This window comes from Apostichopus japonicus, chromosome 16 (genome assembly GCF_037975245.1).
Source record: "Apostichopus japonicus isolate 1M-3 chromosome 16, ASM3797524v1, whole genome shotgun sequence".
NCBI classification, from domain to species: Eukaryota; Metazoa; Echinodermata; class Holothuroidea; order Aspidochirotida; family Stichopodidae; genus Apostichopus; species Apostichopus japonicus.
The window spans coordinates 44303643-44327123 of NC_092576.1; the positions used below are offsets into that span (position 1 = coordinate 44303643).

Below are 23481 nucleotides of genomic sequence, written 5' to 3' on the forward strand. Positions count from 1 at the left end.
TTGCCTTTTTCAAACATAGTTCAAAACGTTGACTTTAAATTCGTGAAATTAAATAAGTGTCGGACTGGTAGTAAATAACTAAAAGAACATCACTCACCAGCGATCTATTCTCATACCAAGGCTGTTCTCCCGTCTAATCGCCAGTAACTGCAGCTTTTAAATTCCCGGCTGGTAGGTATACGTATAGGCACGACTGTACATACTGGTAAAGGAAGAATGTATAGCAATAGTCTTTGCTCCTGTAGTAGTGCAAAAGAATATTTAACTTATATTATGCAAATTATATGCAAATATAATTATCAGTGGCACGCGTAGCAGGTTATTTTGATTACTCAATAAAATACTTCTGTTATGCTAGACTTTTCTATTAGCAAACAGCCAATATTTTCGTGTTTTTTTTCTGTTTTTCCTCATGATGTATAGGTATTGAGTCGTGTATACCTTTAGTACACTCGTTTTATTTTAGAGCCGGATCATGCCTTGCCTCTTACATATGTTATGTCTCGTTTAACAAATAAAGAAGTCCGTGTAAGTCCACGAAACTACAAATATCAAGAGGTGTTTGTCTAAAAGTTCTCCATGAATTTGTTTCTTTCCGTTAATGGTAATTCAAAGCCACATAAGAATGTCACAGTACAGACTAAAGGAACTTGCTACTACCTGCAGATAAGTTTTATGGATTTACCATTCAATTGGTATATAAATCACTCTCGCATACATTTAAGTAGTGATAAGGCTTGTACCCTCAAGAACAGTACTATTTATACCTCTAATGAATGCCGTGTAAAATATGTGTTAATTTTGACTGATGACTCGTTAGATGTTTTAAATTTAACGTATTTTTATTTCTAAGTATTCAGAATTTCGTTTAATCTCATGTAGCTTTCGATTCCACTGATATATCTAATTTATCTTAAATTTATTGATTTGGCTTAATCACATCCAAACTGTCTGGAGTAAGAGATCAATAGATTTCCTAAAATAATTGTTCCTTTATTTTTTATAAGATCCTGTTCACTATTGCAGTTTACCTTTAGGTCCGTTCTCGCTCGATCATTCTGTCATGGTTGGGTGATCTTAATTCATATTTCACAGTTTTGAATGTATTTCTGAAATATACATAAAGGGATCTATACATCTGTTTATTTATAAAAAAGTCAATTCTTAAGATCTATCAATTAATCAGTTGTGATCTTTCAATATTCTACAATGCTTTGTTCATGACAGGTGGTAAAATATTACCGTGTTGATGTTGACAATTTGAGGTCAGCTGAAGCTTTCACACACTATATATATATATATATATATATATTTACTGGTTATAAATGAGATTCCTAACTCTGATAAATTCGACAAAATTTTACAACAAAATATTGCATTGATTTCTGCTAATTTGATATGCTAAAAAATTAAGCATTTATCTACTTAAAAAATCACTGTTTTTGCGGAATTTTGGTGTTCAGTTTCATGTGAACGTTTTTGCTGATTTATGAGGATTTCGTTGTGGTGCAGACGTATTCTAGTCTCAACATAAACTATCTTGATATATCGCAGTGTTGATAAAGTCCATCGTATCTTCACTAAAGTTTAAAAATTACTCGTGTATAGTGAACTTAAATAAATTCGTCCAGTAAATTACTGAACATTTATGTTAAAACATTTGCATATAAAAGTATCAGTTAAGAGAATATGAAACTGCTTTAGTGCATGTTAGTGATGTGATTGTAAGAAACTACCCTGTCTGTCTAGTTGACTGACGAATATTCAAACAATAGGTGATATATTGAGCACGCCCTCTATATTCAATAATTATCGTTGTTGGTCAGAATCAGAGCGTTCTGATACATCCGTGTGTAGGTTGGGGACAACGATTCCAGTATATTTAATTATACGCAAATTATACGTAAATCTTCAACTAAGATAATAAGTATTTGACATAGTAGTGAAAAAAAACACTCAATAAGATGCTTTAAATATACAGAGTTTATAGACAAACGAGTTCCCGACGGATACATTTTGTTGTACTTGAATCAGCTTTTCTAGTTGATTTTCATAATTGCTGGTTGATATTAAAGGTTCACGGCAATGTATAAGTCTTAAGCTTGAATAGACAAGCTACCAATTATATAGAAAATTACAGGTGCCGATTTTGTTACAGTCACCACCATTGTTTAACAACATGTTGATGAGACACTACTCCGCAAGACGAAATTACAAGAATTGCCTTTAATTAAGAAAACTTCATTTACTGAAGAAACCCAAGGGTTATATTATAGTCTGAACATGAGAATGTTATATGAGCTTACTTTTCAGCAATACTTGGATGGTTTTTGACAAATGTGAAGCGAACGCAAAACCTGAAGATCATAATAATAGTAAACGGTGACAAGAATCAATATCGGTTAGTTGATCAATTATAAACTAATGTAATATTGTAAACTTTAGCATATTTATCTCTCCTTTGTAACAAAACAAAAACAACCTCCCTCAATATAAAGTGCTACAACGACAACAACTAGGTCATTAAAGTTTAAAAGAAACACCTCTTTACAAAAAACTAAGCCTTGTGATGATAAGGTCTGAAGTTTCTTATGGCCGTTTCATCGCTGTGTAATAAGCAAACGTTATAAGGGACATTACATTAACGACTTAAACACATGGTAAAACGGTAATTATTTGAAAATGATTTTTCTGAGCACTATATTGTGTACGTGAGAAATGAGTCAGGGTTAGTAAGTTGAGACTCATTCGTGTTTAAGTCTTGTGTATACATGTGTGAAAAGTAATAAATGTCTAGGTTGTGATAGTCTTGTCACGCGACTGTGGATATGACTTACATTTAGTGAAGAAGCGTAAGGGTTATATTATAATATGAACATGGATATGTTTTACTATTTTACTTTGCAGCAATACAATGAAGGTTTGTGAAAATTTTTGACCAAACACAAGGTGTGGAGATCATAATTATATTCAATTTTGAATTCCTCTCCCCCACATTTGAAATCCAGGCACACCGCTGGTAAAGTAACAAGTAAGTTTCTAGAAATGAAACAGACTACTGTATTTAGGACACAGACAACAAAGATAACATTACTGACAACAAACCATTGGTTAGCTTTTATTTTAATTTCTTCCCGTGACATCATACAAGATCAACACATATCAGATATTATATATAGGAGGTTTTCATATCATTAATTGAAGGGAGTGATGCACAAGTATCACTGATTCGTCAATGAAGTGTGAGGGATGCTTTAGAAGGACTAATTGTTTCTTTAGTTGATGTAAGGATTGTATACACACCTGCGCAATTAGAGAAAAAATCCAAGTAAAACCACAAACGAATTGATTATTCACTTCCTTGAAAGTAAAAATTATACCTGAAAGAGATCTTGCAGCTCAGTGATTCACTGCGGGTATCTTTGTGGTCAATTATTTCCAGTAAACTTAACGCATATATTATACCTACGTTCACTATTAGGATGTTAGAATCATGTTGACGTATTAGCCACGTCATCAATGTTATCCACTGGATATTACCTTTCTTCATTGTTTACATTTAAAAATCATATTTAATACGTACCAGCCACCAAAATGTGATTATCATGATATAATGTGTACTAGGAACGGTGATAACAAAATTCATATTACAATAATTAAATGTACATGAATTGAACGAATATAGGCTTGTTTATAACGAATAAAACAATTATAACATGATGAAATGAAGAAACAAAAGATAAGGGAGCAAAGCGTTGAAATTAAAGGAAACACAAACCAAACCATTAACTTTGGCTCATATGATATAAATCTGAGTGAAGTAAACATACCCTCCAAACTGAGATGATATAATTTATAGAACTTAAAAGGGTAATTGAGATGTATAAATATCTTTGGCTGATAAAAGAGAAACATTTCCGAAGAATCCTGATGAAATTTCGATTAAATTCCTTTGCATCGTATTTGAGATAATGACATTTGTAGTTGACATGCAATGTAATAAAAGTGAAATTGAAACAAAAGGTGTGGTGCCATAGATATACAGATTTGTTTTATGCATAAACATACTTTAGAAATGTACATGGCAGTTTCGTTTTCAAAATGAATATTAATTCAAATATAAACATACTTTAGTAATTTGAGTATTAAGATATTCACATCCCAGAAAGCCAACTTGTAACCCTTTTCAGTCCAATGTTAAATTAAGGAAGTGAAAACAGTAATAAACAGATCATCAGTGTGCTGCAACTATGACATCACACCTGTTTGCTTCAAGTTCACCAATGTTACAAATAATTGCAATTTCATCTATCGGTATCTCGAAAATGCAAAGTATGGAATTGGATGCAAATTTCAGCAGGATGCTTAGTATATGATCATATTTAATTAGTCAATATATATTTTCCTCTGAGTTATCCTTTTAAGATTGCAACGTTTACAATATATTTTGAGTCAAGACGTAATTTATCAAACTCGTCTTCAGAACAGAATCATGTAAATAAATGGGAATTAAAAAATATATAGAATATGACGTAATTAGAATCAGTCTTCCTGGTTCAATTCCTATTGCAAGGCTATCTATCATATACCGAGATTATGACGTCATAGTAACATTTAAGGAGAGATTGTATATTAACCGCATGACCAAAGCATTTCTGAATTTACTGTTACTGATGAAACTTTAGTCTTAAACGTTTATATCTTTGTCTGTCTGTGAATTTGTGTAAGCGTTCATTTTATTATTATTCGTGCGCTGATGGAGATCAGTCAATACAACAACTAGAATATGCCTTAAAATTCATCATAATAAACTGAAAGTATTGCAAATCAGGATTTGAAATGGATAGAACATAAATCTGTAAAAAAATTAAAAGCGAAGTTTAAAAAGATAATACAATAATAAAATGAAAAGTATTGAACAAATCGAACAAGTTATTTAAATCTCAGTTACTTAATATACAGAATATACATTTGTCATTTTAAATAATTTGATATGACGTAACATCCATGTCATCCTATTGTCTTCATGTAGTGAATGAAACTACACTGGAACATAAAAAAAAAATGAAGAAATGCTGACTTAGAACAAACATATCCCAGATATTAATTAATAACATATCCATGTCCTTGTAGTTCGATTTTAATAACGCAATGACATTGTAGATATACAATGAATGTCATTGAGTCTTACCAATGACATAATTTCGGTGGCTCTAATTTCTGTTAGATTCAAGATATTACGTAACTCAGTTGAATCAAAGTTTTAATCAAAATTTAGTAAAAGAAGGAACAAAGAAACCACATAAAAGTTGAACCGTGCACTCTTAGTTACCAAGTGTATATGGATACAGTATGTACAGATATTACAAAGCATTACAAACATGTCTGGTTAAAAGTAGTTTAGAAGTATTTACAAAAGTAGGCGTTTAATTAATGTTCTGAGTAGTAGAATGTTTGTCGGGGGAGGGGGGGGGGGTTCGGGGAGGTAGTGATATTGATCTGGAATTGGGATGACTCATCATTGGACCAATGAAGGATTTGATATCCTGCTTTCGAGGGGTGCATGGATGCCCGAGAGCAGGTCACCAGCAATACCTGACCAACAACAAACCATTACGCAAGTAGCAAATACTTTGTTACATATTGTGGAAAAATAAAATCATAAAAAAAAATACTGCACATTACCGTTTAATTCCATTTTAAAAATGAGCGTTCCGGTTGTGGTGTAAATCACTACTATAAGATCTACTTGGTCACCAATGTTGTGGTTACGTGATCTTACTCCTCCACTACCCCACCCTCACCCCCACCCCGCGCCTCCACATACACAAAAAGTGTAAGGTAGGGAGTGTACTAGTCTCTTTTTCCCTCACTCAATAGTTGACTTCAAAGAGAAAAATAGGCCCTTGTGCTGATGACGCAGTGTTTGATGGATGACGTCAACAGAAGTTTGATTGGCTCTTAGCAATTTAAATGTGGCTCTTAGGGCAAAAAAAATAAAGTTAGACAAGAAGTATATGAGTACAGTAATGTGAATAATAAAACATAACAAATTACTTGTTGAACACGTTATAATATAGCCTATATGAACATGTAAGATATCGAATCTTGGTTTGGAAGTCTTTGTAGTATTTGGAGTTATTAACAGTTTACAAACCTAAAGGATGGAGAAGGAATCCACTAGACATCCCATCCACTTCTCCGAAAAAGAAAAACACGCTAGCAATAAATTTAGATTATGTATGCTACATGTGGTCCAACCAGCCGAAAAGGTAGGTACTTTATCTTAAATAATAGTGGACGAGTTTCTCATAATTACTCATTGTTTCAAACATGTGCTTCTCTGTTTTTGTTAACATTTCATCGAGCTAAGTTCAAGCGACACAAAAAAAATACATTTGTAAGATGTTTCTTCAACTTGGTAATCAATGACGTCACCATACTATTTCAGTTTGCTGCGAAAATGATATCTCTGTCTCCCTCTGTAATATAAAAGTAAAATGATATATATTAGGTACTCTTGTTATTATAATAAATGGATAAAGCAACTACATATTAGTAGAACAATGCGTAAGTAATACCTACACAACCCCCTCCCAACCCCCCGCAAAAAAATGTGCCATGAATTGCACAATAACATTCTTCTAAACTTCAACGAAGGAATTAATTTCTCTCTGTAAGTATACTTAACACTCTTAATATTGGTTTTATGCAAAGGAAATAATTTGTTACAAAAGACGAATTTGTAGGAAACATATATATAACAAGATAATGCTTTTTAACATGTTTGTGTTAGAAAACAGTACCGTGACACGCTGACCGTAACATCCCTTCTGTCTCTTAATTTATGAATCTGTATTTCATTTCTCCCCTTTTTCCGATCCCACCTCACTTTATTTAAAAATTCCATTTTTACGTCCCTAATTAGGTCAGAGATGCCAAAGAGCTGACGAGCCATGAAACTGCTCAGATTTAACTCTCTTCTTTCCACTGATTCTATTATTTTCTGTGTGCCATCCAATATAGTGACGTCACCATATCGCTAATATTCGTTTCCTAATAAACTTTCAAATGTTTACCGACAGTTTTGTCCCGGTAAGTATTAACGAAGGACTCACGATAATTTCTAATTTTTTCCCCTTAAAATTATTAATCTAATGAGGTAAGGTGGAATTATACTAACCATTTTAATAACCGTTTTAGTGATAACACACATGTTAGCAGATAAAGACATGTATCGCTTTCAAGATATGGCCTTCTTACGCCTCATCAGCGGAACAGATTGTTGTGTATCCGACATTATTGCAATAACGAACATGTACTTTTGTTTCTTTCTAATGGTAGGAACTTTTCACTCATTGTTATGTATTTAATCAGCCTGGTAAACACAAACTCTATTAAAATCAATTGCAGTTTAAGCAGATGAAATTGGTGACAATATAAAATTAGAAAATCACAGATATAGGATAAAAAAAAAAATTTGATGATGGATAATTTGTTTAATATATTAAGATTTTACAATTAAAAGTAGCAAACACAATCTACTCTCAACAAATACAATTGTAAATACTAAGGTACAAAGTATTCAATTGTATTGACCATACACTTACTTGATCCTTGCAAGGCTTTCCTGGTAACTCTCTGGATCGAATCCCTAAACAAGAGGGAAAGTATTAGTAATGAATATGTATACGATAACACAGAAACAAAGACAATGCAGTATATTTAAATGTAAATATTCATCATATGCAGCCATATTAATAATGTTTTCTCAAAGGTTATTGATTTAAGTTAAACCAAACTTATTTTCACTTCATTTTGAAATTCCTTTTGCATGTTTTCAAATGTCTTGACATTTTTTGTCCTAATTATTATTATTTCAGTTATCATTTTAGGGATTTCTAACGAGTATATTCTGCGAATATTTTAGTTCTGAACACGTAATACACATTACGGATAAATCCATGAAACCATGGTTACAAATGCTGTGGTCGCTTTGATTCCGTGCTTGAAAGGACTAATTTGCGAAGGTTGGATTCGAAACAAAAACGTTCTACCGTTTGCTTGAAACATTGAAAATAAGTATATAGGTAACAACAATGGGTCGTATATGTCAACATATATTGACTCATAGCACAAGGATATTATCCTCTCCCAATCTATAAAAGTGATTTCTGTGTAAAATAGGATTACTGTACAAGGTTCACTTCACACCCATCCTCTTCCTGCCGGTAACCATCAAATGAACACATCCAGGGGATTCCCCCTTGATATCACGATGACTGAATCAATGCAACCCAATGTACTATTACATTGGTGCGATGCAGGGACATGTTCCGTCCTTTTTATAACATGATTCCGTCAACCTGAGTAGCCATTTCAATTGAGCTGCAGGGTTTATTCTATATTCTGGTCACTCGTCTCTCAATATGTGTTTTTCTTAAGAAATAAGGTGGAGGGGGAGGGTGGGGCGGACTGAGACCAATGTTAAGTGGTGCTTAAAGCGCTGCCCTGTAAATACCACCCCCCCCCCCACGGTCAATAGTCTGCTTAATACGGATGGTCAGTGGTCTGGTTGGATCCGTAGACATATTGCTTAAGTCCTTAAAACTTCTGCAATTAAGATTTAAAAGTTTTCTTATGGCGTCCCCGGGGCCCCAATGCGAAAAAATACATAACTATACTGATTTAACAACAATGTTCCGAACAATTATTCGCGATCATTCCGCAGCATCCGGGCTTCTGTGGTTACCATAGTACTAACGCCTGAGGAAACTGTCAGTATGTAGGTACTAGGCCCATAGTCACAGTAATTCTTGACCTCGTATTGTTTTTTTGAGATAGATGGGAGAGATATTGAGTAATTAAGAGACATATATATTTCAATTTTTCAGGCCTTTTGTTAAACCAGGATTTGTTTGGACAAAGAAGACCCTCAAAACCCTGTCAAACAAGAAATTCAGATTACATTCTTAGAAGTTTCTTACTATATTGGTAGTTTCTCTGTACAGTATTAGTAAACCGATTCTTAATTCAAACGTGTTTGACCGTTTAATGTTCGACATCCAAGGGCAATTTGCTTCATTTATCCATTAACATGAATATAGCTATAGATTTATGTAATTAATATTGTTCATGCATCTCAATGGTTACACATTACAGTTATGTCCGAGATGTCTACAGACATAACATATCAAGATGTATTACAACTATTAAACTATGAGTGACTACTAAATCTACGGCGAAAAAAGTTAGTGGAGAGGGATGGGGTGGGGTTAATTTACATCTTCATCCAAATTGGGTAACATTTTCTAGTTTTAAACAATTTAGTCTGACGAGTCCTTCCTCCCTCCGTCTTAACACAGTAAACTCAAAGCCACAAGTTTTCTGCCTTTAAGGAGAAATACTTCATCACATCGACTTATCCGACACCTGCATGGTGAGTACACACCCAACTTCCATTAGTACAATTACGTATATACAATGATGTATGTAGCATTAATACGCCCTAGCTGCATGTGTAGGCTACAATGATATTTTAGAACGGGCCCTATAGGAAGAAAGATAAAACGTGCTATGAAATCAGCTTTATGTTAATTCTGAACAAACTTTGACATCATTAATAAACGCTCGTAAGAACATCATTTGTTAGCTGGATTAATCAGTTTTCCAATACATATTATGTAAACAAAAGAAGGAACGAGATGTTAAAGATTACTGTTTTCATGGAATATTCCAAAATAAAATTTAAGGTAGACGGGAAAACAATGATGGTTTATTTTAATTCCTTGCTACGTCATTTTGACTAACATTAGAAAGAGTCGGTATACTATTCAGAAATTGGCTTTCATATTGAAGGAAACAGACTAAAAACCATCGTAAAAACCAATATCTCTAGCAGGCTGTGATAAAAGAAATCAATTAATTGAGATAGGAACCAGCGTATATCTTCTCGCAATCTTACTTGAGGCTTTTTGAACTGCCAACAATTTAAATAATATATCGCTCAATGAAATCTGTGTGGTTTTTTTTAAACTTCATGTTGGCAGAGAGCCAACTCTCATACACGCACGCAGGTTCATCTCTATTTACCTTAGTTCGTTGTTGTTGTCATGTCATTTATATCAAGGGACCCAAATTAGATTTTGGAATTGCACCCCTTCTCCATTTAATCCACTCTGTAAGGGATTACGGGATAACGTCATCAATCATACACTAAAGCATCAATTGATAAGTTTGTTTATAGTTCCTTATATCCAATATAACAACAGTTTGCTCCGAGTAATTATGCCACAGTGGACGCTTGCTTTTCACAATTAATATTAATGATGCTATAACCAATACCCTAACCCTAACTACCCAGTAAATCATCAAGTTCCTAGACTCACTCACATTTACCAATAAAGCGGACCAGTTTATCTCTTCAATTTCAATAGTTAATATGTTCCTGTTTGACGGGTATGTGATGATGCTTACATGCAAACTGTATTGCATCGTTTACCGAATTTCTGCGAGAAGCTTAGCCTTACTTTAATCATCTCCAACTCCTCCCCGACCACAGAGAATGATTATAATGATTTTATATTATCAAAGAATACCAGCATAGATATTTATATGGCGATTTGAGTGTAGGCTTCTAGAGATAGCCCTTTGTTAGTCGAGAAAATTGTTACACTACGGTAACACTGTTGAATCTTCATCTGATATTTTAATTTTTTTAATATATTATGTTTTTCATATGTGTAAATAAAGGTACCTTTTGTTTAACTGATCCTTTAACAGTCAATAACATGTGCAAAATCGTTTCGCGAAGAAATTAATTACCAAAGGACTTACTATAAGAAATTTAAAAATAGCTTCTTTCATACTTTTTGAACTAGTAACGAATAACGATCTGAACTTCTAAAATAAAATAGTCATTTAGCATATGTCGGGGTGGGTGAGCGGGGGGGGGGGGGGGGGTAGGAGGAACACCTGAAATATTTAAAAGTTAATATTCTAATAATGTGTCAGACTTTTATGACACATAAGATCGAACTAAATCTTGTAGTATTTAAAAGTCTATATGTTTCTGTGCAGCATTTCTTTGACTATATGTATGGAAGGAAGATTATTTAGGCCGCATCTAATCTTGACATTGAGAACAGTGATATCATCATTACGAGATATAAACTTGTAACTGACGTCACTATTCGATACACGTCATTTATAAATCTTTCCTCCCTGATGAAACACAAATCATAATATATACTCTTTTGTCTTATTTCCTTTGTTCCACAGTAATTAACACCTCCTTGTCTGTTCATAAATTACCGTTACTAATTAACAGGAATATGTCTCTCTTACCTCTTCTCCTGGAAGATTGCCATGTCCGTCACAGGTCTGAAAGGAAGAGAAATATTATTTTCATGACATTTGGATGTATTGCAGGAAAATATAATAAGCTAAAGACGAAGCAAAACATATATGTTAGAAAGATATATCTTAACAAATATGGCAGTAAACTATTCCTGGCATGTAAACGCACATCTACATTGAACACACTAAAGTCAGTATAGGAGACAGACTCGTCACTGTAAGATGCTCGGACGTAATAACATAAATACAAACATCGGCTTTATAGGGAAGACAAATTAGTCTTAAACTCGTCATTAAACATATAATGACGTCATCAGACACTGAGTGACGTCATTAAATACTTAGTGACGTCATAATGATGACTTCTCACTGAGATGATGAGATGGATACCATGGAAACCTGCAGAGAAGATGACGAGTAAGGAAAGGAGGGCAGTATTCAAAGATAGAACTTAGAACATCATCGGTGGATAGAAAAAAAAAGCTTGATTAGCCTACAAAGCAGCATAGTTCCCACCCCCCCCCCCCACCATGGTCTTAGATGGTCTGCCTCTATGGTTTTGTTAGTCTAGTAACGATATCCATGAAAATCTGTCTGATGAAAACATACAATAAAAGACACAGGGGGAGAATTGAATGTAGTATAGTGTAGATCTGTTAACATTTAAACATTTCATGAAATATAAAAATAAAAAACATAGATTTTCTTGTTTCTAAATTTACCCTGTCCATGTATCTTTCATTGGAAGTATGTACATTCTCACAAAATCAGTTTTCAATAGTTGACTCTTTTTGTTCAACGTAAGGCAGAGATAATTTAGATCAGGAAGCGACGGTCTGTAAATTTAGGAATAATTAGATTGGGTTTATGTAACCTATACGCCCTGTTTGTCTATTAGACTAGTATAGGCAGATACCATGTGAGCTCGTCATTGCTTTGTCGTCTATATACTGAATAGGCTAGGACTTGGTATGGGTTGCTCATATACTCTATAGTACTCTGTTAATACTCAAGAGTACCATCCTCGAACCCAGGAACGTAGTTGAAGCCTGATGATTGGGGCGTGTAGTGGCTGAAATTCCAACTGGATGGGTTTTGGAGCCCGAAAATTCCAACTGCTGCCTTGACTTGATTTTATCTTGTTATCTAAACAATTTACTGAAAAATGTCAACTTATGGGGAAAAGTTTTTCTTATGTTGATGGCACTTTTAAGCTTCCGTGGATTAGCATTGAGCGTTTTAATGTATTCCATAGAGACATTATGCCTGTACATCCTAACTTGAAGCTAGCGAACAGGGTCAACCCACTCAATGGCAAAATTAGTACATAAATAAACCGAATTGAAGCTAGCGAACATTGTACAGTATTCCGACTGTCTATTAGGCATTTTCATACGAAGTTTTGTACGGTGGAGTATAAGGATCGCGAGATACAATTTCTCAAAGTGGCAAGGAAAACGTGATAAATATGACTGATTAAAGGTCAACTCTGACCGAAATTTTTAGGTCTTTAACAATTACAAGAATATTTGGAAAGGCCTAGGTAATTTAGAGTGCGACAGGCGGAAATTCCGACTGCCGCACTCAAATTTTCCAACTATCGTCAGTTTTACCAAAATAAGGGGGGGGTGAGACACCCCACACCCCCTCTTGGGACGTCCCAAGTGGTCTCGGACTCGTCTCGGAATCATGAAACATTGGACTCAACTACATCAGATTGTTTCTTATACTATAACATACAGACATATTGAATGGTTCTGATGGAAAGAGTACTAATAACAATATGAACCATGTGAGGATACAAGGCCCGGATGTTGCATTATATTATCATCACCGCTTGAGGATAATGTGAATTACAATAGTTAATTTGCCGGATAGTATTTTTGGTTTTAAATCAACGACATTACACATGAACACCCTACCTCTCTGGCCCAGGCTCCGTTGTGATCTTGTTTCATACACATAAATAATTATTCAAAAGACGAAAGAAATAATGCAATTATTTTACAACCAATATTAGTTCAGGTTCACCAATGCCTCTCTTCTTGTGTCATAATGTGCTACTTATTTATAGTATTGTATATACAGAGGGTGGTAAGAAAAGGCGTTTCTTGAAAGTTATAAAAAATCTTAAACTTAACCTTTAAGATGACCTTCTACTATTTCTTTAAGTTTCATATATAAGCCTGGTTGGACCAACATATTTATGTCAGTCACGTATATATACACATTAATATAAATAAATAATATAATATAATCAATAGGGATCCCTTATATCCCAAGACAACTCAAACTACTAGAACCGGGTATTGTTTACTAACTGTTGTATTGCTGCGTGCAGTGACGTCAGACGTTACAATTCTAGAGATGAAATGTATGCATCGATATTTTCATTAATAACACATTTTATTACTGAGACGGTGTGGAAGAGAGACACTGGAAGCACGATAGATTCATTTTGTTTGATATGTTTTATCCGTCTGAATATTCTCTATTGTAAACTTGAGAATTTTACTTTGATTCAGAACGCAATTACTTCGATAAGGAGGACACATAGGGGGTTACATGCAGAGAAAGAAGAACAATAATAATTAAGATATAGGACGAATGTTCGGGAGTACGAGCGTGGAAGGAAGACTTCAATTTATTGTTCCATGCAACCTCCTTTTTTTACCATACCTCGTCACAAGTGTTTCTAACGTATACGCTGTATTGTACGATATATATATATATATATATATATATATATATATATATATATATATATATATATATATATATATATATATATATATATATATATATATAGATCCTGCACAAAAACGTCCTCGTAGTTGGACAATTGAACATTTCTTTAAAAATGTAAATAAGGTTACTACAGTATGGAGACCTTGCCGCTCTGCTCCCATTAGGATCTCTAAGGATATTTTTTCCATCTTTGATAAGTTAATTAAAAGATAGCAAATCAAACCAAAGAAATCTATGCTATGTATGTGATAATTAGGTCATGCATATTTACGATTGATTGTCTTTAATTGGGTTCAAGTTTAATGAATATGAATAATAACCTAAAGTGCGACGTGTTATTACATGAATTAACACTTCATTAATGTGTACACTTCTAACTAAACATTTACGGTTTGATAAGGTTCCGTTTCATGTTAAATGAATAATAAAATACAACAAAGAAGATGTCTGCTTTAGGAACACATAAATATGGTTCAATATCAGATGAAAGGGCGTTGAAAGAGAGAAGGAATATGGACAGTTGATAGTAAAATATGGAAAGTAGTTTTCTACCCCTAAAAGAAAGTTGAACAAAAGGAACCCAGAATGATGAAATAATGATGTAAAATTCGTAATATCTTCACAGGGGTTCCTAACGTTTAATGTTAGCCTGACAGGAAGTAGACACTTGACAATATGTAACACTGCGCCCATTTCAAGAGTGTCGGGTAAAATGAAGATCACATCTTAGATTAACGCTCTGTCATACCGTGACCTGTATCACCTACTAATGTCACATAGCTCACTGATCTGAAACGGTTTAAACAAATATCATAAAAAAGTCAACTGAATCTTTTATGTCAATATTTTAAAGTTAGAAAGTCACCAAGACTAGTTAAGTCTCTATAGCTATGCATACTGTAACATTTTCATCCATGTATTCAAACATGTCTTCCGTAGCGACTGCAGCAGAATACCTACAGCGATATAGACTATATGAGCATGTGCTCTGTCTTTTATACCAGACAATCGTATCTGTAAATCAGCTAGTTAAGTCTCTATAGCTATGCATACTCTAACACTTTCATCCATGTATTCAAACACATCTTCCGTAGCGACTGCAACAGAATACCTACAGCGAGATACTATATGACTCTGCGCTCTGTCTGTTATACCAGATAACCGTATATATATCTAAATCAGCTTAGTCGGTATTTCAGACAAATCCCACTTATGACATCATTAAAGGTGATGTTTTAGTTATAGCATTGATGATATCATTTTAATCGAGAAGGATAATTCGATCATCTATAACGGTGTATCAAAAACGATAAAATCAGATTAAGACATTCTCAAAATTAGAACCTACAACATACAGCTCTCTCGTTAACTAATTATTCCTTTGAGCGTTTTGTTGGACAATTCCTATTGTTTTTTTTTTATATATTGAAGACATGAAATATTCGTATGGAACACTGTATCCTGCACGTGAGGGTATTTTAAATGAAGCTAATAGAAATGTACACAATCCTAATATCTTGCCCAAAAAAAAAAAAAAAAAATGGAATAAAGCCATTCAGAATTATTTCCATTGCTTTTTGTAACGTTTATTAAAAGAAAAGCACTTGAACCTTTTTATGGAATATGTTTAGTAACATAAGTTTTCAAATATTTATCAACTTGTTACTTTCTTATCTTTACGTTCATATCGATGTACATGTTTGTATATTTCTTAGTCTTTGGTTCTTATGTTTATAGATATTGCATATTTATGATAACGGATATGAAATGAACAATATATGCGGATTTTGTAAGATTCGAGTAAGATATTAATACGGCAGCTTCAAGTATACATACAATTTGTTCAACAGTATATCAATATCATAGAAGGAACTATGAATCTGACCGCTTGTAATTAGTCTCAGCAGGCGATGATAATAGAAACAACGTCAGCCCGAATTATTATATGTATAAGAAGGTGAAGATATTAGGTACATATGTGATGTAATATGTAATATAGGTCTGAATTAAATTACGAGGCTGGTTAAAAAGCAGCCAGGTTCCTCATGAGTTTAGGCATCTATCCAAGTTATAATAATTCATCAAACTGATGAAACGATTCAGAACTATTTGATGATGATTAAGTTGATAGTACTGTAAGCAAAACCAGTTATGTTATTGCTACATTCGTTAAGTTAATAATGTTTTCCAGCCATTGCTGTAAAATGATCATCTAGTTTCGCTATATGAGAGTCTAGTGTACATATAAGATGCTTTCAAAAAAAATCAGAAAGCAACATACAGCAAAGGCTTAGAAGTTTATTCCGTGACGCAGTATCTTTAAAAACAAAAATCAGATTCATGTGCGGGATATTTTTAACATTGTGTTCGTATACAGAACCACAAAATAAGTGTCTAGTTCTTTGGTTACCATGGTATCTAGACATCAAAACTAAACAGTTGGATAGTTGCCCCCGCATACTGACTGGTATTAAGGTATGTTGTGTAACTGTGCGTGGAAAGTGATTTAATCACAGCCCCACCAAATCATCGGTTATGATGTACCACACAGAGCGAATCTAGTGCCACTTACATAATATATTACCAATATCTTCTTCTATAGTTTATTCCAAATAGTGAATATGTGAGTTTCACGAATTTCAAAATAATCTTCAATTTTCCTTTCTTTATATCAATTAATGTATCACTTCTTCCTTCATTTATAACAATCACCACATTGTCCAGCATTAGCACTCTGGAAAACAGTGAGTCTGATGTTTACAATCAATTACGTTTATCATGCACTCCACACAAATGATAGGCAATATAAACCAGTGTCTATTGGGATTATACAACCATAAAAGTACAACACTATTGAATCGCCCTGCTTCGCCTCAGTCACCACTTCATCCTCATTTCTCAAACTCTACGTAATTAATTTCCTATTTACAATAGTGTACTTGAAACCGTCGCAAAAATATGTACTTCGATAAATAAATGTTTAAACAGTAGAGATCCTTAAATCCATTGAATCTACTAAAGAGAACAGTGTTAATTTATTACCAAAATTTTTAATTAAGTTGTACGTAAGTCATGTTTACACTTATCTGGATAAATAATAACTTAAACTATAGTTATCATTCAAATCTCTGGAAACTATTAGAGAGAACAGAGTTAATAATTGAGTAAGATTGAACTTAAAGAGTAACAAAAATGGACTTTCAAAACAGCTGTACTTTGTGCTGTTTTTACTACAAGCTGTTGGTGGCAAACTTGACCGTTAACGGAGAGAAAAGAAACATAATGTTACGTCAGTCCACCAAAATCCCACCAGGGATGATTAAAGTAACTTTTTTCAAAAAAAAAATATCCGTGACACTAAATTTGTGGTACACAGATTGTCTAAATCTGGCTAAACGACAAATAATACACTACTCAGGAGGAGTCACGTGATTGTAGCAACGAATCTAGATCTCTTAGCTTGTTGCAGGGTATCCAATATTTCTGCAAATATTACATGGCTTGGTCAAATTTTACGACCTATTACGTTATAGGCATTTTTATTTTCAGTTTCATGAATACGTTAACCCAGTGACTAAATTCTCACCTTTATTTGTCGTCAATCATAACCTAATTTATTATTTAGTTATAATAAGTTTGGGGTCAAAATCACCCACAAATATGTCCCTGTAAAAGGCTGCTAAACTTCCCACATCCCAATCCTGTACTTTTGACCTAACTCGCTCAAACAACACAATAAATTGTAACAGTTAATTTGTTCAATAATTACTGAAATGAAGACAAATTATTTAAAGCTACTATCATGCAGTATTGAAATGATGCCTGTAAGGCCCCGTGAAAATGAACAAATCCACGAGGAAAGATATACGGGGAATCTAAACGGGGCATCTATATATAGGGACAGCTATACGGGGGCAGCTAGGTATGGGGCAGCTATACGGGGTAGCTAAACGGGGGCAGCTTTAGCGGCGCAGTTATGCAGGGGTAGCTAGACGTTGCAGTTATACGGGGGCAGTTTACAAGGGAGGCAATACGGGGCAGCTATATAGGGGCAGTTATACAGGGGAAGATATACGAGGGACGATATACGAGGCAGCTAAACGGGGGCATTTATATAGGGGCAGCTTTACGGGACAGTTAAACGGGGCAGCTAGACGTGGTAGTTATACGGGGGCAAATATACAAAGGAGGCAATACGGGAGAGCTATATAGGGGCAGCAATACGGGGCAGCTAAACGGGGGCAGCTACACGGTCAGCTTTACTGGGCAGTTATACGGGGGCAACACTATAGGGGTTGCTTTACGGGGTACAGCTAGACATAGTTGCCCCCGTATAACTGCTACGTGTAGCAACTATAAAGGGGCAACAGGGCAGCTTTACGGGGGCAGTAATACCGTGGCAGATGTACGACGAAAGATACACGGGGAAGCTATAAGAGGAGCTATGTAGGGCTAGCTTCACGGTGCAGCTATATGGTTGAAGCCATACGGGTAAAGATACACGGTTGAGCTATAATGGGAGCTGAAAGGGGCAGCTTTACGGCGGCAGCTAGATGGGGCAGCTACACGGGGCAGCTTTACGGGGGCAACTATAAAGGGGCGGCAATACGGGGCAGCTATATCGGGAAGCTATACGGGAAGCAATATAAGGGCAGCTATACGGGCGCAGCTATTAGGTGGCAGCTATAGTGGCATATATACGGTGCAGTTATACGGGACACCTATACGGGGCAGCAATACATGGTCAGCAATACTGGGCAGCTACATCGGGAAGCTATACAAGGAAGCTATATAAGGGCAGCTATACGGAGGCATCTATAAGGCGGCAGCTATAAGGGCATCTATACGGGGCAGCTTTACGGGGCACTTATATAGCGGTAACTATACAGGGGAAGATATACAGGGAAGCTAGACGTAGCAGTTATTACCGGGAACATATACGGGGGAAGCTATATGGGGAAGCTATAAGGGGCACATTTGTAGGGACAGCTTTGAGGGGGAAACTACACGGGGCATCTTTATGGGGCAGTTATACGGGACAGCTAGACGTTGCAGCTATACAGCGGCAACAGTACAGGGTCAGCAATACGGGGTAGTTATATCGGGACATTTATAAGGGGGCAGGTATACCTGGAAGCTTTACCAGGAAGCTATATGAGGCAGCTATATAGGGCAGCTATAAAGCGGCAACTATATGGGCATCTATACGGGGCAGCTATACGGGAGCAGCAATATAGCGGTAACTATACGGAGGAAGATATACAGCAAAGCTAGTCGTAGCAGTTATTACCGGGGAACCTTTACTGGGAAAGCTATACGGGGAAGCTATAAGGGGCACATATATAGGGACAGCTATACGGGGGAAGCGATTCGGGGGCATCTTCTTTGGGCAGTTATACGGGGGCAGCTAGACGTGGCAGCTATACGGGGGCAACGCTACGGGGGTGGCAATACGGGGCAGCTATATAGGGGCAGTAATTCCTGGGTAGATATACCGGGAAGCTTTTCGTGGAAGCTATATAAGTGCAGCTATACGTGGTAAGCTAGAAGGTGGCAGCTATACGGGGCAACTTTACGGGGCAGCAATATAGGGGTATCTATACGGGGGGAAGATTAACAGGGACAGTTTGCGAGGCAGCTTTATACTGGCAGCTATACGGGGGCATAAATGTAGGGGTAGCTATACGGTGAAGCTATATACGGGGAAGATATACTGGGAAGCTATACTGGACAGCTAAATAGGGGCTGCTATACGGGGGCAACAGTATAGGGGTTGCTTTACGGGGTAAGCTAAACGGGAGAAGATAAACGGGGAAGCTATAAGGGGCAGCTATATAGGGCTATTAAATTGTTAATGCTGACAGCAATCAAGTATACATTTAAGCTACAAATGTTATCACAATATTGTTGTTTATAATTAATGTGAATGCAAAGACAGAGGGCGGATTTGTTTTATCAGCAATGGCTGCCATAACGGGAAGCTATAGCGGGGCAGCAACATAGGGGTAGACATACGGGGGTAGCGCTGCAGGGGCAGTTATACGGAGCAGCTATACGGGGCAGCTATACTGGAGCAGCTATACGGGGGCAGCAATATAGGCGTAGCTAAACAGAGACAGCTATACGGTTAAAGATGTACGGGGAAGCTTTACAGGGCAGCTATATAGGGGCAGCTAACCGCGAGCAGCACTATGGGGCAGCTAGCCGTGGCAGTTATACAGGAGCAGATATACAAGGACAGATATATAGGGGCAGCTATGTAGGAACAGCTCTACGGGGGCAGCCATACGGGCAGCTATACAGAGGCAGCTATACATTGACAACAATACAGGGCAGCCAGACAGAACAGTTAGACGGGGCAGATATACGGGGGAAGCTACACAGGGCCAGCTATACCGGACAGCTTCAGTAGCTACGTACAGAATCGGTTAAAAGGACCGTTATACGACTCTTACAACTGTTGTATGTGCGATATGCCTAACATTTTCTCCGAAATTAAATTAAAAAACATCACCTTGTTCATGACATTCTACGGTTTTATCAGAAGCCAAACTTGAAGCTAATTGGATGTACTTTGAAAACCCGCACAAAAACAAACACGGCATATACATCAACATATTGTACAATATGTAACAAACCTGCAGTCTAAAGGTATACCGTTCAGCTATATAGGCCTATATTTACAGTATACTTGTCATATCAACGGTGTTACTAATATGGATGTGATACGAGTATGTCAGTATATAACTTAGTGTTGTGAGTGCTGAATGACATACAGGTAAATAACTGCTTTCAACACCCTACCCCCTCTGGTCTCTTTTACAGCTCCCATCCATCAATGTTCTCATTCTTTCGACACAACGATTGGAATTCCGCTTTTTTTCTTTAATGTTGCGAAATATAACGTTGTATCTCTACAAACTGAAACTACTATAATCATAGGCGTACGAGGCGGGGGGGGGGCAGGGGGGGGCAGGCTGCCTCCCAAATTTCCAGAGGACAAGAAATTCGGGCAAAAGTCCTGAAAAATTCGGGCAGCGTAAGAGGAGAATTTTTATATATATATATATATATATATATATATATATATATATATATATATATATATATATATATATATATATATATATATATATATATATATATAAACCTAATTGCGGAATAAGGAGAAATATTTGGCAAAAAAATGTACGGTAGGGAGAAAGTGCCGTTAAGGGGAAAAAAACGTTTCCCCCTAACGTTTTGAACGTCAGTTTTACCAATATAACGTGATCCGACACTCAAAAAAAGTATCAGGTTGTGAAGAGGAGTCGATGTACTGCATATTCATGAAATTTGAAAGATTTTCAAAGTCCCTAACAGGTACTTTTTTGCTTTGTTATAAAACAAGAAAAATATCAGCTATGAAAAAAAATGAACGGTAGGGGGAAACGCGGTTTTTTGGTGATATTTCTTGATTTTTATATATATATTCATTATCTCTTGACATGCAGTACATAATAACATGCTAAACATCTCCAATAGTCGGATCGATTGATTTTACCTGCCCTGAAACAGAAAACCCCCATATACCATTTTCGGCTGACCTATTTTCAACAGTCAAAACATGTATCTTGTGCACATGCGCAGTATGCACTTGAATCTTTGTGCACATGCGCAGTATGCACTTTTACTTTTCGTGTACAGGATTGGAGGAAAGGTACCGTACATCATACATTATTTATATCATACAGCTGTATACAACAACTCTGGTCTTAGTGTTGTAGCGACGACGAGATGTTCGTTGTTGATGGATCGCTGGTAATTGAATTTGGCGATAGTGACAATGGGCCCGTAAGTTTAAATTTAAACGATTACTCGAAGATTATTTACTAAAACAAACTAAAAATCAAAACCACAGATGTTACGTTTGATTTCTTTAATCGCTCTGTGACACAATCGCCGATGTTCTCAGTTCTTACTGGATATTGGTCAGACAAACCATGTGGACTTAATGTGACTTCTGTAATGCATTTGTCGATCGAATGATTTTCCCCTGAACTCAGGACAAAGTTTTCATATGCCATTGGTCTTTGAAATAAAAATGTCAGACATCAGTGTGACCGTGGGGTGAGCCATTTTAACAGGAATGAGTCAATGTACGTGTGGGTCATGTTTATATTATGTTGCACGCGCAAAAAAATAATGACAAAAAGGATGTTGTATCATATTAGCAACAATAGTCTCTTAGTGCATATTTTTTCGCAGAACCAGCTGGGTCTAACGTTATCTAATAGGTATAGGCCCAGTGTGTTATGATCGCCCATTTCTTGAGCATAGGGTTAGGGATAGGATTACGTTCGAAGGATATGGTTTCTCTTTTGATCTGTTGTGTAACAATGTAGCGTGCTGGTTCCGTGGGTCAATCACCTAATTAGAATCATTTTCAGTGAAAAGTGCGGGATAAATCAAGAAAGGTTGACCTTGCTGAATATTCATCAAACTTTTGCAAATCCGAATTCTGCCAAAAAAGTGTGAAATAGGCCAGCATTAATGGAACTGTATTACCATATATGACAAACACATTGCAATGAACAGATGTGTTGATTCAATCACATACCTTTACTTGAAGAGCATGGTACAGTGCAATAATTGCATAATTGAAAGGGTAATGTTTTCTTTGGTTGTCTTCATCAAATAACAAATTACTTCCATGTTTTGATGCGTCTTTACATTTCTTGAGGGATGCAAAATTAGATATATGAAGGGATTTTGAAAAGATATATATTTGTCTACGTTCGAACCATTTGTCTCCTATGTGCTCTACTATCATTTTGTACGCGCTAATTTACTCAAGGTACTGATAAACTCAAATTTTCCCATACTATGCCAAGAATTCTGAATTGATTTAGTGACTATGTAAGGCTTATTGTAGGTAGTTCGGGAACGGAAAGCCGGGCCTTAGCTTTCACTGATAACATCTCATTTACTCAAAGTACTGATCAACTCAAAATGTACAGAACATACACTTCTAATAGCGAGTGATTTTAATCCCGCCGCACCACAGCGCAATCCAACAATGAGCGAGCCATGGGTGATATCATAATAACAATAACAAACTAGAATATGCTTCACAGCTATATAAGCAGAACAAACAATTAATTACAGACGTGTGTACGTTTCATTTGCCTGTAGGCCCAAGTTATGCACCTATCAATGGAATGATTGTACCCTAAACATGGAGAGTTAAATGTGGATCATTTGAATCCCATATGCCTCACTTTACCCATGGAGCTTTATAGCTCCATGCTTTACCTAAGATGTCAGTTATCAGCGTGACTGTGTTGTGAATCCCTGGATCAGGGGTGAGTCAGAGGGTCATGATTATATCAGTGT

General features: G+C 35.9%; 1 protein-coding gene and 1 long non-coding RNA gene across 2 annotated transcripts in view; both read right to left on the minus strand.

Annotated features, from left to right (window-relative positions):
* The window catches only part of LOC139982552 (uncharacterized), a 217401-nt gene that overhangs the window by 141329 nt on the left and 52591 nt on the right, over nucleotides 1–23481 (minus strand). The window lies entirely within an intron of this gene.
* Nucleotides 3106–14099, minus strand: LOC139982201 (uncharacterized). Its single transcript, XR_011798036.1, has 2 exons — nucleotides 7611–14099; nucleotides 3106–6482 (listed from the first exon to the last, which is right to left on the minus strand). It is a non-coding gene; the product is annotated as an uncharacterized lncRNA (long non-coding RNA).